At 47.1% G+C, this 15,676-nt stretch overlaps 1 long non-coding RNA gene across 1 annotated transcript; it reads left to right on the top strand.

The window, feature by feature from the left end:
* The first annotated feature begins 1,766 nt into the window (after positions 1 to 1,766).
* LOC117312117 (uncharacterized) lies at positions 1,767 to 15,251 on the top strand. The gene is made up of 2 exons (XR_012331307.1): positions 1,767 to 1,999; positions 14,952 to 15,251. It is a non-coding gene; the product is annotated as an uncharacterized lncRNA (long non-coding RNA).
* The last annotated feature ends 425 nt before the right edge of the window (positions 15,252 to 15,676 follow it).

The raw sequence follows: 15,676 nt of genomic DNA on the forward strand, positions 1-15,676 counted from the left end.
ACAAATTGGGGCTTGATTTATTGTCTTATTATCCAGACATAAGAAAGTGAAGGAAAAGGTGTTAATAGTGCAGCTTTCACTTAAAAGTTTGTCACATTTGGGAATGCATTACATTGCAAATAGAACAAAAAAAGTGAGGAAATATTTTCCCAGGATTCAAAAACTCTTACCCATTTCAGCAAAGAAGTCACTCATATCATTGATGACAATGAATGGACTAAGTGAAATTCTGACAGATGTCTTTGTTGCTTCACTTTAACCTTGACGATATCAACCAACATCCATGTCTTAACACACTCATTCGTCAATTCCAACCACAGGTTGGCCACAGATGGAAGAGTTCAGCAAAAAGCAATGAAAGCATTCTGAAGGAATCAAACGGCTATACAGAATTTACAATAGAGTTCTGTGGGTTTTCTTAATTTGTAAATTGTGTGATATACAGGTCTTTGACATCAGTAAGATTTATACTATGTGTGCGTAATACATTTTCGGAAAGCAGGTTATTAAACATTTCCTGGCTACTAGCACACAGTCCAATTTCTTTTTTTTGGGCTGTGTCGGGTCTTCATTGCTGCGCACGGGCTTTCTCTAGGTGTGGCGAATGGGGGCTACTCTTCGTTGCGGTGCACGGGCGTCTCATCACGGTGGCTTCTCTTGTTGCGGAGCACGGTCTCTAGGTACGTGGGCTTCAGTAGTTGTGGCGCATGGGCTTAGCTGCTCTGTGGCATGTGGGATCTTCCTGGACCAGGAATCGAACCCATGTCCCCTGAGCTGGCAGGTGGACTCTTAACCAGTGCAACACCAGGCAAGTCCCACACTATCCAATTTCGAATCAGCTTTTACAGAACTTAGGGACCAGACAGAGGGGAGAGAGGCTGCTCAGCCAACCCTCAGAAAGGGATGGAGTTAATTCAAAATCATTCTGCTCTAGAATTCAGAGTCAGCCAGGCTGGAAACCAGGAATTCCTTTGTATTTATATGGATGGTCACCTTATTATTTATTTATTTATTTATTTATAAATTTATTTGTTTTATTTATTTATTTTTGGCTGCGTTGGGTCTTCGTTGCTGCGCGCGGGCTTTCTCTCATGGTGGCGAGCGGGAGCCACTCTTCGTTACAGTGCGCGGGCTTCTCATCGCGGTGACTTCTCTTACTGCGGAGCATGGGCTCTAGGCGCGCGGGCTTCAGCAGTTGCGGCGCGCGGGCTCTAGAGCGCAGGCTCAGTCGCTGTGGCACACGGGTCCAGTTGCTCCACGGCATGTGGGATCTTCCCGGACCAGGGCTCGAAGTCGTGTCCCCTGCATTGGCAGGTGGATTCTTAACCACTGCGCCGCTGGGGATGCCCGGTCACCTTATTTAAGGTAGGTGAGTCTAGCTCTCCGTTCACGGTAGTGATCCAGCTTCCTTTTCAAACAAAATTGCTTACCGTACCAAAAAAAGGTCATTTTCAATAAAATATTAAGTAAATGATAATACAGGTAACACACAGAAAGGGTCAAAATTCAGCCTGAACGACAGAGAACCCAGGCTCTGGAGGTGTACACCTGGGCTCAAATACAGACATCCCTGGTGAATGGCTTTGCCCTCGTCTGGCCCACGGGGGCGACACCTACTCCACAGGGATGTTGTGACAGTCAGTGAGCTCAGGGAAGCCCAGGGGCTGGCACAACCCGGCTGAGTCAAGATGGGCCCCAGGGAGGAGCCTGGTCCGGGCCTGGCCTCCTCCCTGATCCAAAGCAGGCACCGCCTTCAACTCACCCCCGCCCTCCTCCACCCCCACCCCGCCCCCCCTCAATGTGTGTCAAACGTAAACATTCACACGCACGCAGCATTCTTCCTTCTGTAATCACCTCCCCACGGCAGCCAGCACCTGCTCTCCATGACTCAGCATTCCGAGCCTCAAGTTGCTTTTTTGCTCCTGTCCCTGGAGTTTCAGCTGCTTCCTGTAGCAGGCCAGCTGCCCTGAGAGCGGGGGAAGAAAAACCCACCAGCACAGTTCGTATATGAGTTTTGCTCTTTTATCTTGTTTTAAACTTCCGGGGTGGGGGGCGGCCTCTTGGTAAAATAACCTTCAATAGATAAACACAGTGCGGCATTGGTTGCGAGAGTCCTCATCCCTAAGTACAGCTCCAGGGGGCATCCAACAGCTCGCGATGTAAACAAAAAGGCCCGATGCTTCTCCCGGGGGCGCAGGACAGAAAGCAGGAGCGGCCTCTGTCCTCCCTGCACCAACGGTTGCCCCGCGAGTGAGGGAGACCAGCTGTCGCAGCGCAGCACACTGTGTGCTCTGTGGCTGTCCTTGCAAGGGATGAAGATTTGTCAAGTCTTCAAGTGACAGGCATTCATTGTCACAACAGTCACAGCCACCCTAGCCGGCACTGGTGCTGGACAGACGCCAAGGGCCGCCCTTCCACTCCCCACCCTTCCGCAACTGCCCTGGGCCCTGGCGGGCCGCCCTCTGGGTTCTGCATCCTCCTAAACGCCTTGCCCTTTGTCCCCCAGTTGGACTGGCCTTTGCGGGGCAGGGGCAGGAGACCAGAGCGGGCGAGGAGAGGGGCTCGGGGGTATGCATCCCCTCCACTCCTGCCCTGCAGGGCGGGCTGGCCCAGCGGCACTCCTGGCCAGAGCCCACAGTTGCTGTCCTGCCACCCTCGCCTGAGTCTGCCAGCTGGCTCGTGACTGCCCCTTCCCCTCGCCCCATCAGGCCCAGGAATGGAACCGGCTTCCTGCAGGTACCATTCTGTCGGCGTCCCTGCCCCTGAACCACACCTGTGTAAATGATCCCTTACACCCACCTCAGTTACCCAGCTGAGTGTTCCCCCCAGACCCGGGCGGCCACCTGGTCACAGAGCGCTTCACACGTGCCCGCCTCTTCTCTGCATATTATATGCATTCACTCACCCAGTCCTCACAACAGCCCTCTGAGGCAGACACCAGTATTAGCCCTGTTTACAGAGGCGGAAACTGAGGCACAGAGAGGTCAATTACTTGCCCAGCTTCACACAGTAGTAAGCAATGGGGCAACATTCAGACCCAGGCAGGGCAGCGCCTGACGCCACTCTGTTAGGATGTGTAAGGGACCAGGGAAGTGGGTGTGTCTATTTTTGCTCCAGGGAGCACAGGTCCAGCCCTACAAAGTTTCTGGAGTCTGGGGTGTAGTTCCAAAACAAAAAGACCCTCCAGGCCCCTCCGGGGATCCCTTACTACCTCACAGCTTCTGATATGGCCACATCATCGGGACTCAGGCACGATCTCTCCACTCGTCCTGCCACCAGCAGCCCTGCTTCTCTCTGCTCACCTTTTCTCGTCCTCATTGCTTCTGTCTGCTGCCTTCCCTGTGTGTCCTTTAAAGTCCCCCAAAAAGGGTCTGATTGATGGGGAAGCCACCAGTGAGCCCTGAGTCACCAGCCCGTCCCTGAGTCAGGAGCTGCATGTTTACCACAGCGGGACGGGCTCAGGGGAAAGACCTCCACAGCCCCAGGGCAGGATTGTTTCATGGCAAAGAAAACAGAGCCACACACAAGCAGGAGATCACACAGCCTGCTCCAGGGTGTTCTTGTGGTGGGTGAAGGACGGTCCCTCCCCGGCCTCCCAGCTATTCCAGAGCCTCTCCCCGGGGCAGGACACAGGGGCAGGATGGCCTGGGTGAGGGGATACTCAGCTTCCCGGGGACCCCTGCAGAGGCTCAGGCTCAGGGCCATGCCAAGGCCACCCCTGCAGGCGCCCACCCCTGGTCAGCCACAGCCAGGGTGGGACCTCCCAGAACAGAAGGACAGAACCGGGCCGGGGACATGTAAGGAGCCACGCAGGGCCCTCTCTGCCCTCGTGGGGCATGGCAGATCCCTCGGTGCACTCCTTGGGTGCCCCCCACTCCAGTCTCGCTCAGCTTCCAGGTCCCCAAACACACCGTGTTCACCACCTGCCATCTCCGCCCAAACCATTCCCTCTGCCCAGAAAGTCTTCCTCCACTGTCTCCCAGCAAACTCATTCCCACTCATCCTTTAAAAGGCATTCTGGAGAAAACCTCCCCAGAGAGCCCAAACTATCTCAGATGTCCTATCGCCTCAAGAGCAAGGCCTGGGTCCGATTCCTTTTTCTATTTGGGGCCCTTCCCCAGACGAGGAACATTCTAGACGTTCCCTGCGTGAGTATTAAAGAAATGAAGAGATGAGACCAAAGAACATGATCAGAAAAAAGGACGGGTACTGTTGTCCGCCCCCCTCCCCCAGCAAGCAGAGCACGAGAAGAGGCTTCAGTGCCATGTGTTTGGGGAAATGATCCCAGGGAACAGGGGTGAGGTGCGGGGAGAGGGGAACAAGCAAGGAGGGAAGGCCAGCACGCGGGTGGAGGGTGGGCTAGCAGCTGCTCACCACTGTGGGCGTCTGGGGCACAGTGCCACGGGCACTTCTGAGGAGCTGTGTGAAGGGACCTCGGAACTGCCCAGCTGACAGATGGGGCAGGCGGGGGGTGGTCCTCACCCTCCAGTTCCCATCCCCCAGTCATCGGAGGCTGCCCTGCAGCAGGGTCAGTCCCTCACACGTCCAGAAGGCAACCAGGTGACCAGCGTGTCCACACTGCAGAGTCAGGGAGATGTCAGGCAGAAAATGAAAGAGGCTCTGTGCAGCTCAAGTGAGAGCTGTCGGGCCACAAGCTGGCTGTCACAGCAGCGGCGAGAGAAAGGAGCTGGGCCAGAAGATGTGGAGCATCCACACAGGTCTGTACAAGGAGTAGGGGATGTTAAGGCTGGAGAAGTAGGGTGAAGGTTATGTTGTAGACGGCCTTGAACATCAGCCCAAGCAGTACAGCTTTATTTGGTAGGCTACCGAGAGCCACTGAGGATTTCTTTGCGATACGGCAATAACATGGCCGCACCAATGGGTGGCTTGAGTTAGTTTCAGCCCCCTTCCTCCATAAAATAACAGCTCTTCACCAAGACCTCACCAAATAAACATATAATCATAGTAAAAACCAGTGCAGGTCCTCTACCCTACTGCCATCAATCAAGAGCCACACCTAATCCCCTCCATAAAGAAACACTAAGCCCCAGTTGGGTGCTGCCGTCTCTCTCTACCCGTCCATGAAGAAATCCCTATAAATACATTTTGAAATGTTCAGTTCTTTATTTAAGCATATCTTTCAGATCTAAAGAAAGAGAAGCTTGGGAACCTTCAAGGAAGAAACCAGTTAAGAGAGCCTTCCTTGTTGCAACCCAGAAGGGGTCTTCAGATGATGGGGAACCAGCCAATTCCATCCAAATTTCAAAAAAAAAAAAAAAAAAGCAACTTAGAAAAATGATAGGTGAAAAAAAAAAACCTTCAAATTGGAAAAGCATCAAGAGAGTTGCACCTGGAGAGTGCATGAGGTGCGATGACATGGCTTTTTAAATAATTTTATCAGTATACATACACTGAAAGCTCTGCGGCCCCCTAACACATGCTCTGATGTGTTCCCTGCTCCACTGTAGGAAGCATTTCTTTATCTTACCTCCTGACCCTGGTGGCACATTTATGTGAATATCCTCCAGGGTTGCTTTCTTTGTCTTTTTGTGGTAAATCAGATTTTCCTGAGTAGTCCAAGATCAAAGGCAAGATGAGGGATTAAGATTTATTTTCTTGTGTGAGTCACAGCCTGGATCACCAAACACAGAGTTCACTAATGTTTTGAGTGGTGGTGACACTACCAAGACAAGATTATAGAGTTCTGTGTGATGTTTAATTAAAACTTTTCATCTGATCAAGGGCACCGTCACTGTTGGTGACAATGTAAATTACCCATCACCCAGCAATTCTGCTTCTGGGAATTTATCCTAAGGAACTAACAAAAAATGTGGGATAAGATTTTGCTACAAGGTTATTCACTAGGCTGCTCTCTAAAAGACCAAAAATTTAGAAATAACCTGAATTCCCAAAGGGCGGTGGGATTAGTTAAACAAAGATAATACCATCATGTAATGGAATCCTATGTTCCATGCTGCCATAAATATAAACACTCTATATATGTATATACACACACACACACACACACATATATTTATATTTTATGCTTTGAGGCAAGGTAAAAGGAATCTGTGGTATCCCAGGGTTTGGGTAGATGCGATTGTGAGTAATTTGTGTTCTTTTCGCTTGCTTTTTCCTTACGAGCATGAACTGCTTTTTGTTTGGTTTTGTTTTGTTTTGTGGCCGTACCACGTGGCATGTGGGACCCTAGTTCCTCGACAAGGGATCAAACCCACAACCCCTGCATTGGAAGTTTGGAGTCTTAACCACTGGACATCCAGGGAAGTCTGAGCATGAACTGCTTTTATAGCATAGAAAAAATAATTAAAGAAACTTCACTGGAGGGAGTCCCATTGCTCATGCATAAGGTGGTCCTCATTTCCCTCTTTTTCGAGCTTCAGCTCATGGAGCAGTTTGGTCCAGGAGACACTTACCCAGCTTCAGTGGGACATGCCAAGCACTGCAAACTTCTGAGGACACAAAGATGAAGAGGGGATATGGTCCCTGCCCTTGCAGGACTCATCTCAAGTGGGGACACATACACCTCAACAGAAACTCATCAGCAATCTCAGGGAAGTCTAGGATTTGAAGCACAGCTGGGCCTCCCAGAGACCAGATATTATGTTAAAGTGCTTTGAAAGGCAGCACTATAGTAATGTGGGCTCTCAAATACTTCCCATAAGCAGGACCAACTCACAAGAGAAGCTAAGTGTCCTCAAGAGAACTGATACACGGCGTGTAGCATGTGAGGAAATGGTTGTACACCCTCTTTATGCAGGCGCACATAGGTAGAATCTGAGTAATGCTGCAGCCATCCTTCCGGAAGCAACACCCCTCTGATATAATAATAATAACCTTTTTCTCCTATAGAAGAGTACCATAAGATACTATATTAAAGGAAGACATTTCACTTTCCTTTGACACTAGACAGCTTAGGTCTTTTTATGGTCTGAGTTTCAAGTGTGATTTTTAACTGCAATTGCATGTCTCCCCCTAGTGTTCATCCACATTATTGCACCCTGTTGTAACAGGGTGAGGAAAGGGTGAGGATAGGGTGGAGGTAGGTCTGGGTCCCTCAACTTCCCAGAAGGAAAAAATAAGTGTATCGGACGTGTGATAGAACCGTCAAAAGCACTCAAAGAACCGCCACTTCAATTGCAAAACATAAGTCATGGCTCTATATTTTCTGTAACCACATAAAATTTGCTAGTTTTTGGTTGGGATAATAATAACAATTAATATATATTGTACACTTCCCATGTGCGAGGCACAATGCTAAGTGCATTGCATATATTAACCCATTTAGTCCTCATAATAATCCTAAGGGCGAGAACAAGTTGTCACTCTGAGCTCGTGCAGTGTCTTGAATTCAAGGGAGGGGACGGACATAAGATGTCCTGTCAAAACAAAGCAAAGGGGCGGGGGCTTCCCTGGTGGCGCAGTGGTTGAGAATCTGCCTGCCAATGAAGGGGACACGGGTTCGAGACCTGGTCTGGGAAGATCCCACATGCCACGGGGCAACTGGGCCCGTGAGCCACAACTACTGAGCCTGCGTGTCTGGAGCCTGTGCTCTGCACCAAGAGAGGCCACGACAGTGAGAGGCCCGCGCACCGCGATGAAGAGTGGCCCCCGCTCGCCACAACTAGAGAAAGCCCTCACACAGAAACGAAGACCCAGCACAGCCAAAAATAAATAAATAAAAATAAATAAAAAAACAAAGCGAAGGGGCACATGATATACAGAGCAAGGACACTGGAGTGAAAAACCACATGCAGAAGGCGTGGTCAGCGCTCCATACTGTTGTTTAATTGTTAGTAATGTCTGGGTGGTGTGCTTTCAGTTTACCCTCAAAAGTAAACCATCTTTTTTTCTTTTAGCAGCTTTATTGAGATATAATTCACATCCCATATAATTCTCCCACTTAAAGGGTACAATTCAATGGCTTTTAGTAAGTTCACAGAGACGTGCAACACCGTAATTAATTTTAGATCATTTCCATCACTCCTTAAAGAAACCACATACGCACAGGCAGTCACTCCCCATTTCCCCAAACCCTACTGATCCTAGACGACCACTCATCTACTAACGATCTCTGTACATTTGTCTATTTAGCCTATGCTACATTTCATAAAGATGGAATCACACAACACATGGGCCTTTGTGACGGGCTTCTTTCACTGGGCGTAATGTTTTCAAGGTTCATCCATGTTGTAGCATGTGTAAGTACTGTATTTCTTTATATTGCTGAATAATATTCCATTGTATAGATATGCCACATTTTAGTTACCCATTTATCAGTATATGAACACTTAGGTTGTTTCCACTTTTTGACTCTTATGAAGAGTCAAAAATATATTATGAATAATGTTGATATGAACATTCATATACAAGTTTTTATGTGAACATATGCTTTCATTTCTCTTGGGCACATACCTAGGAGTGGAATTTCTGGGTCATATGGTGACTCCGCGTTTAACATATCAAGGAACTGCCAGACTGTTTTCCAAAGTGGCTGCACCGCTTTTCATTCCCATAAGTGCATCTGAGAGTTCGATTTCTGCATATTCTTCCCAACACAATTTTTTTTTTTTTTTTTTTTTTTTTTAGCGGTATGGGGGCCTCTCACTGCTGTGGCCTCTCCCGTTGCGGAGCACAGGCTCCGGACGCGCAGGCTCAGTGGCCATGGCTCACGGGCCCAGCCACTCCGCGGCATGTGGGATCCTCCCGGACCGGGGTACGAACCCATGTACCCTGCATCGGCAGGCGGACTCTCAACCACTGCGCCACCAGGGAAGCCCAACACATGTCTTTTTTTTTTACTATCGTCAGCTTAGTGAATGTGAAGTAGTGTCTCACTGTGGTTTTGGTTTGCGTGTCTCTGATGGCTAATGATGCTGAGTGTATAAAATCACTTTTTCTGATACTAGTAATACAGTAGCCACAAAGGCCAAATTAATCTAGTTTTACTTTTATTAATAGTCTAAACACCCCAGATAAAATATGAGTAAGGAATAATCAGAGGAGATGGAGTTGAAAATTCTGAAGATGGCAAGTCATTCATTTATTCTTTTATTTGAGTCCCTGTTAGAGGGAAGAGACTGCTCTGGGTGCTGGGAATGAGGCGGACAGCCACACAGGGGCAGTTTCTGTCCTCCTGGAGTTTAACAGTCTATCAGGGGAGACCGACTAAGCAACTATTTACATAATGAAATCATTACAGTCATGAAAATCTCTGTGAAAGAGAGGTAACGGAGGCTGTGAGACATATAACACAGGGTCCTGACTTCGTCGGGCTCTCCCCCTTCATCACTTTAAATATGTCATGCCACTCCCTTCTGGCTTGTAGTTTCCTCCGAAAAATCAGCTGTTAACCTTACAGGAGTTCCCTTGCATGTTATTTGCCGTTTTTCCCTCGCTGCTTTCAATAATTTTTCTTTGTCTTTAATTTTTGCCAATTTGATTACTGTGTGTCTCGGTGTGAAGACTGGGTGCAGACACTGAATGAGGAGAGGCTGGCAAAGCAAGCCAGGTCACGCAAAGCACTACGACTAGTGTTCAGGGTTTCAACCTTTTCCCCAAGAACAACAAGAAGTCATTTTTTGTTTGTTTGTTTGTTTTGTGGTACGCGGGCCTCTCTCTGCCGTGGCCTCTCCTGTTGCGGAGCACAGGCTCCGGACGCGCAGGCTCAGCGGCCATGGCTCACGGGCCCAGTCGCTCCGTGGCATGTGGGATCCTCCCGGATCGGGGCACGAACCCTTGTCCCCTGCATCGGCAGACCTTTCAGGAAGCGATTTTGACTATTCCAGGCCAGAGAGAAAGGTAACTTAAGTCTAGGGCTGGAAACAGTAGAGAGACGTGAGAGATAATTAGGAGAAATGTTAAAGAAACTTGGTGAATAATTAGATCGGGGGGCTAGGAAGTGGCACAGTCAAGGATGACTCTGCAGTTGGATAGAAGATGGAGCCATAGACTTGATCATGGAAACCCCAGGGAGGGAGCAGGGTGGGGATGAGAGAGATCATGAGTTCATCGCTGAGAAGCTAAAGTTAGGTGCCCAGGAAACACCAGAGGAACTCAGAGGAAAGAGCCAAGCTAGAGGTACCCATGTGGGATACTCAGGGTGTTGATGGTAAATGCGGCCTTGGGTGGAGATGAGCTTTTTTTTATATATATAAATTTATTTACTTATTTATTTATTGGCTGCACTGGGTCTTCGTTGCTGCATGCGGGCTTTCTCTAGTTGCGACGAGTGGGGCTACTCTTCATTGCGGTGCGCGGGCTTCTCATTGCGGTGGCTTCTCTTGTTGCGGAGCACGGGCTCTAGGCGTGCGGGCTTCAGTAGTTGTGATATGTGGGCTCAGTAGTTGCGGCTTGCAGGCTTAGGTGCTCCGCGGCCTGTGGGATCTTCCCGGACCAGGGCTCGAACCCATGTCCCCTGCATTGGCAGGCAGATTCTTAACCACTATGCCACCAGGGAAGCCCAAGATGAGCTTTTTAAGGGTAAAGGTATAGAATTAGAAGAGAAGGGAGCCCAGGGATGAGGGAGCCCATGTATTACTGCAATATTTAAAGGTCATACAGGAAGAGGATTTGCCAGCAGAAGAGGGAGGCTGTGGAGAGAGTAAACCGGTAGGATGAGAAATGGGAAAGTTATTCAAGTCAAGAGATAAGACAGTTTCGAGGAGCTAGTGATCAACAATATTGGAAACTACCGAGATGTATAACATGACATGCATTGAATTTAGCTACAGAGGTCATTGCTGACCTCAGCAAGATCTAACATGGCTGGGCAGTAGGGGCTGAAGCCAGGCTGGAGTGAGGTGAGGGGTGTGTGGGAGGTGAGGAAACAGAGATGATGCTAGTAGGCAACTCCTTCAAGAACTATGGAGGTAAAGAGCAGAAGAGGGGGAGTAGCTGGAAGGAGATGTGAGGTCAAGGGAGAGTTGAATTTAAGATGGTAAGATGAGGCATATTTAAATGTGAATGAGAAGAATCCATCCTACTGGTAGAGATGGGAAGATGAAGATACAGAAAGGCAACAAAGCTGAGAGACAACCCAAGTGGTCTGGCTTCTAGAGCTAGACCACTTGGGTTCAATTCTGGCTTCTCCATTTGCTGCCTGTGTGGCTTGGCCTCTTTATGCCTCAGTTTTCTCATCTGTAAAATGGAGAGAAAATGGAACTTCCATTGGGAGTGTTAAATAAAAGAAGAGCTGAGGTTTGGATTGAGTTACTTTGCCAGTGCAGGATTCCAAAGCCACATTGACTATTTTCACCCCTCACCTGAGCTTTGCCATTAGAGACACCCATTTGCTGCCTTTTAATTCTTCACAGCACCTACCATATAATTCCTGACTCAAAGAGGATGTTGGCGATGGTAAACTATTTCTACAATTAAAATAAAGTGCCTGGGACGTCCCTGGTGGTCCAATGGCTAAGACTCTGCTCTCCCAATGCAGTGGGCCCGGGTTCGATCCCTGCTCAGGGACCTAGATCCCACCTGCCGCAACGAAGATCCCACACGTGGCAATGAAGATCCTGCGTGCCACAACTAAGACCCGGTGCAGCCAGATAAATAAATAAATAAATATTTTTAAAAATAAATAAATAAAATGCCAAGGGAAGGGGGAAGGATAAATTGGGAGATTGGGATTGACATATACACATTACTATATATAAAATAGATAACTAATAAGAAACCTGCTGTATAGCACAGGGAACTCTACTCAATACTCTGTAATGACCTATATGTGAATAGAATCATAAAAAGAGTGGTGGACTTCCCTGGTGGTCCAGTGGATAATACTCCACATTGCCAATGCAGGGGGCCCGGGTTCGACCCCTGGTCGGGGAACTAGATCCCGCATGCATGCCGCAACTAAGAGTCCACATGCCACAACTAAGAAGTCTGCCACAACTAAGAACCAGCACAGCCAAACTAAATAAATAATAACTATTTTTTAAAATTTAAAAAATAAATAAGAGTGGATATATGTATAACTGATTCACTTTGCTGTACAGCAGAAACTAACACAACATTGTAAATCAACTATACTCCAATAAAAGTTAATTTTAAAAAAAGTACCAACAGAACGTGAACATGTGCTTACCAAAAGTCATAAACTAGAAAGTTCACAGCAGCGTGACTCATAATAGCCTCAAATTGGAAGCTACCTCAAAATCCATCCACAGAATAATCAGTAAACAAACTGGTATATGCAGACAATGAATACTTACAGCAATGAGAATATACAACCCACAACTACACAGTGATAAAAATGAAAGAAGCCAGATACAAAAGAGTATATGTTCTGTGATTCTACTTATATAAAGGACAAAACTGACAAAACTAATCAATGCTGTTAGATATCAAGACAGGGATTCCCCTTGGGGGTGAGTAGTGACTGGAAGTAGGGGAGGGCTGGACAAAAGGGGCGTTTCCTGGGGAGGTCACGAATATGTACTTTAATAATAATTTTTAAAAGAACATTCTATAAAGGACATATATATTTGGAAAAAATACTTCCCACAGCCATCTTTCAAGTTCAAGTTCCTTTATCAGGTTAGTGAAGTAAGTACATACATTCTGAGATGCAAAGCAGCAATAGGTTTTTGCATTGTTCCTACAAAGGCAATAACCCCAGACTCTAAGGAAGGCGTTTAAGAGGCACCGCTTTTCAGAGGAAAAGACTTTTGAGTCTTCTCAGGATTTGAGGTCTTCCGTTTAGTTAAGACATTTGAATAGGTAGCTTTAAAGAAAGCACCTTCCTGATTCAGCCTGGGTATCCAAAAAAACCTCAGCCCCAGGGAGAGTCACTTGGTCAGCCCAGGCAGTGTTTGAAACGGCCAAGAAACTGTTCCGATCTTCTCTACAACGTGCTTGCCCAGAAAACGAGTGGATTGACAGTTACTTCTCCGCATGATATCTAAATGCCTGAATGTTTCAGAGACACTGTTGGGTGGTGGCCATAGTCCTACCTGACCTCCTGCATAGGTCTCTTGACGTTTTCTCTCCATTCCGGGTTTTTGCCTGGATTTCTGACAGAATGACTGCAGTAATCTAGCTCTGAAACTAACATAAGGATCTTTACCAACTTTTCTTTCAAACCGTACCTCCAGCTTGTTCCCACCATATTAGATTTGCGAAAGTGAGAACTGCCCTGGGTGAGCCGCGTGCTGCTTGGGAGTTGACCTGAATGGTGGCCTCCTCCCTGGCCTTGCTTCCCACACTTCTTATTCTCTTCATACTTGGGATCCTTCCCATTTTCCCAGTTGTGTCCCCTAATGTCCCGCTCAGGGTCAACGGCCATACTGCGGGGTTAAAGATCACCCTTCTCTCTTTTCCCCACCTGCCTGCTAAATGCCGTTTGGAATTTGAAATAAAACCACCCAAAGCTCAGCCAATTGGTGGAAATCAATAATAAAAAATGAAGCCGGGAAATAGATTCCATCCATTCCATCCAGTCTTTGGTAATTTCCTCAGGAAACAATTATTTTCAAATTGATCTGTCCTTGTTTTCAATTCTTTTTTTTTTCTTTTTTTGGCCGTGCTGCCAGGGATTGGACCCGGGCCCCGGCAGTGAAAGCGCTGAGTCCTAACCACTGGACTGCCAGGGCATTCCCTCAATTCCATTCTATAAAGAGTATACAGAAACTCAGGTCCCTCACTTAGTAAATACAATCTTTCCTAATTTTTTTTAAAGAGGAGGAAGCAACTAAATAAACCACTCTGTGACGACCTAGGTGGGTGGGATGGAGGGGGGGATGGGAGGGAGGTCCAAGAGGGAGGGGATACAGGTATACATATAGCTGATTCACTTCATTATACAGCAGAAGCTTACACAACATTGTAAAGCAACTTTATTCCAATAAAAAATAAATATATCATGTTTCATTTTGTCCTGAAGAACCAAGACCTATATTCATAAAATTCTCATTGAAATATAAATAAAAAGCTGCAAAAATAATATGCTGCACATATCTTAGTGAAGTTACCACCCAGTGAAATCTGCGTATCAGAGGTGCTTCAAGTGAAGAGCTCTAAGTGGCTTTCCAGGATATTCTATTGGAATTAGCAGGGAGAGAGAAACTGGGGATTAGGAAGTCAAAAGTAAAATGGTTATGCTCGTCTATGTTAAGGAGTTTACCTAGTCTGGACTGAATAATCCCGTCCATAATACCATGGTGAAGGATTCCAGAACTTTACAACTGAAAACTTGGTGCTCAATTATATTATTACTGTTATACACACCCCTTTTTGTCAACTCTCAGAAACAAAGCCGGTCTAAGCTAGTCCTGCCCAAGATGCGGTGTTCTCAAAGTTTGATCCCTGGACCAGTACCATCAACATCAGATAATTGTTAGAAATGAAAAGTCGCAGATCTACCCCAGACTCACAGATCAAAACTCTGGGAAGGCACTAACAAGCAACCTATATTTTAACAAGCCTTTTAGACAATTCTGACGCATGCGCAAATCTGAAAACTGCCACTCGAATTCATCCTCCCTAACACACGGAGACATCAGGCGCCCTTAATTTTTTTTTTTTTTTTTTTTGTGGTACGTGGGTCTCTTCTCACTGTTGTGGCCTCTCCCGTTGCGGAGCACAGGCTCCGGATGCACAGGCTCAGCAGCCATGGCTCACAGGCCCAGCCGCTCCACGGCACGTGGGACCCTCCCGGACCGGGGCACGAATCCGTGTCCCCTGCATGGGCAGGTGGACTCTCAACCACTGCGCCACCAGGGAAGCCCAGGTGCCCTTATTTTTGTGTGAAGTCATACTGGTGTCTCTCCTCCTTGTCCCATTAGCCCATCCTGGGTATGAGATGTCATTCTTCCTCTCTTATCCAGGACCCACGACAGAGACTATGAATTGTTCAGGATCCATTCCACTCTTCTCTCTCCTACTAATACAAGCGGGAAACTACATATCTAATCCTCTCTTGCCTCTAGATACGGCTCTGCAAATAATTAGTTTGGACCAAGAGTATATGAATGAAAGTGATGCATGCGACCTCCAGATTATATCTTTAAAAAACAAGCAAACCTGGTTGCCTTCCTCTTCTTTCTCCCCTCCTCCCCAACTGGAATGCTAATATGATATTTGGCTATGAGGATGAGGACGACATTGCTTTGGGGCAGCAACAGGACAGACGTAACCTGGGTCCTTAGATACTCCTCGATCAGAGCTGCCTCAAGAACCTAACCTACCTTCTTCTGAAGTATTATGTGAGAGAGAAATAAACGCACTGTGACGTTGTTTGAACTACTGTATTTCTCTTTGTCGTAACCTAGCCTGTACCTTCTTTAGAGAGCAGAGCTTCCTTCCTAGAGTTATAATCCTATTTCCTTTCCTAAGGCTGAGATTTCATGCATTTGTCCCCATAAATCCACCTTTTATATATGTTCCCATCCAAAACAAGTTGCCACTTTACATAAAGGACTTCTACTTCCACTACTGATGGGCTAGGTAATTTGGACCAACTTGCCCACTGAGGACCTCTACGAAAGCCAGGTGCAATTAATTTTAAAAATCTACTTACAGGCATTGAAGAGCTAGCAAGGCAGGTAAAATAAACTAAGAAAATGGAGAAGGGGGAAATCCAGAGATGCATTTGGACTTGCTACTTTCCTGGGTACTTGCCAATTCTAGAAGAGGCAACTGAGAGGCCAAGCAA

This window comes from Tursiops truncatus, chromosome 4, assembly GCF_011762595.2.
Source record: "Tursiops truncatus isolate mTurTru1 chromosome 4, mTurTru1.mat.Y, whole genome shotgun sequence".
NCBI lineage: Eukaryota > Metazoa > Chordata > Mammalia > Artiodactyla > Delphinidae > Tursiops > Tursiops truncatus.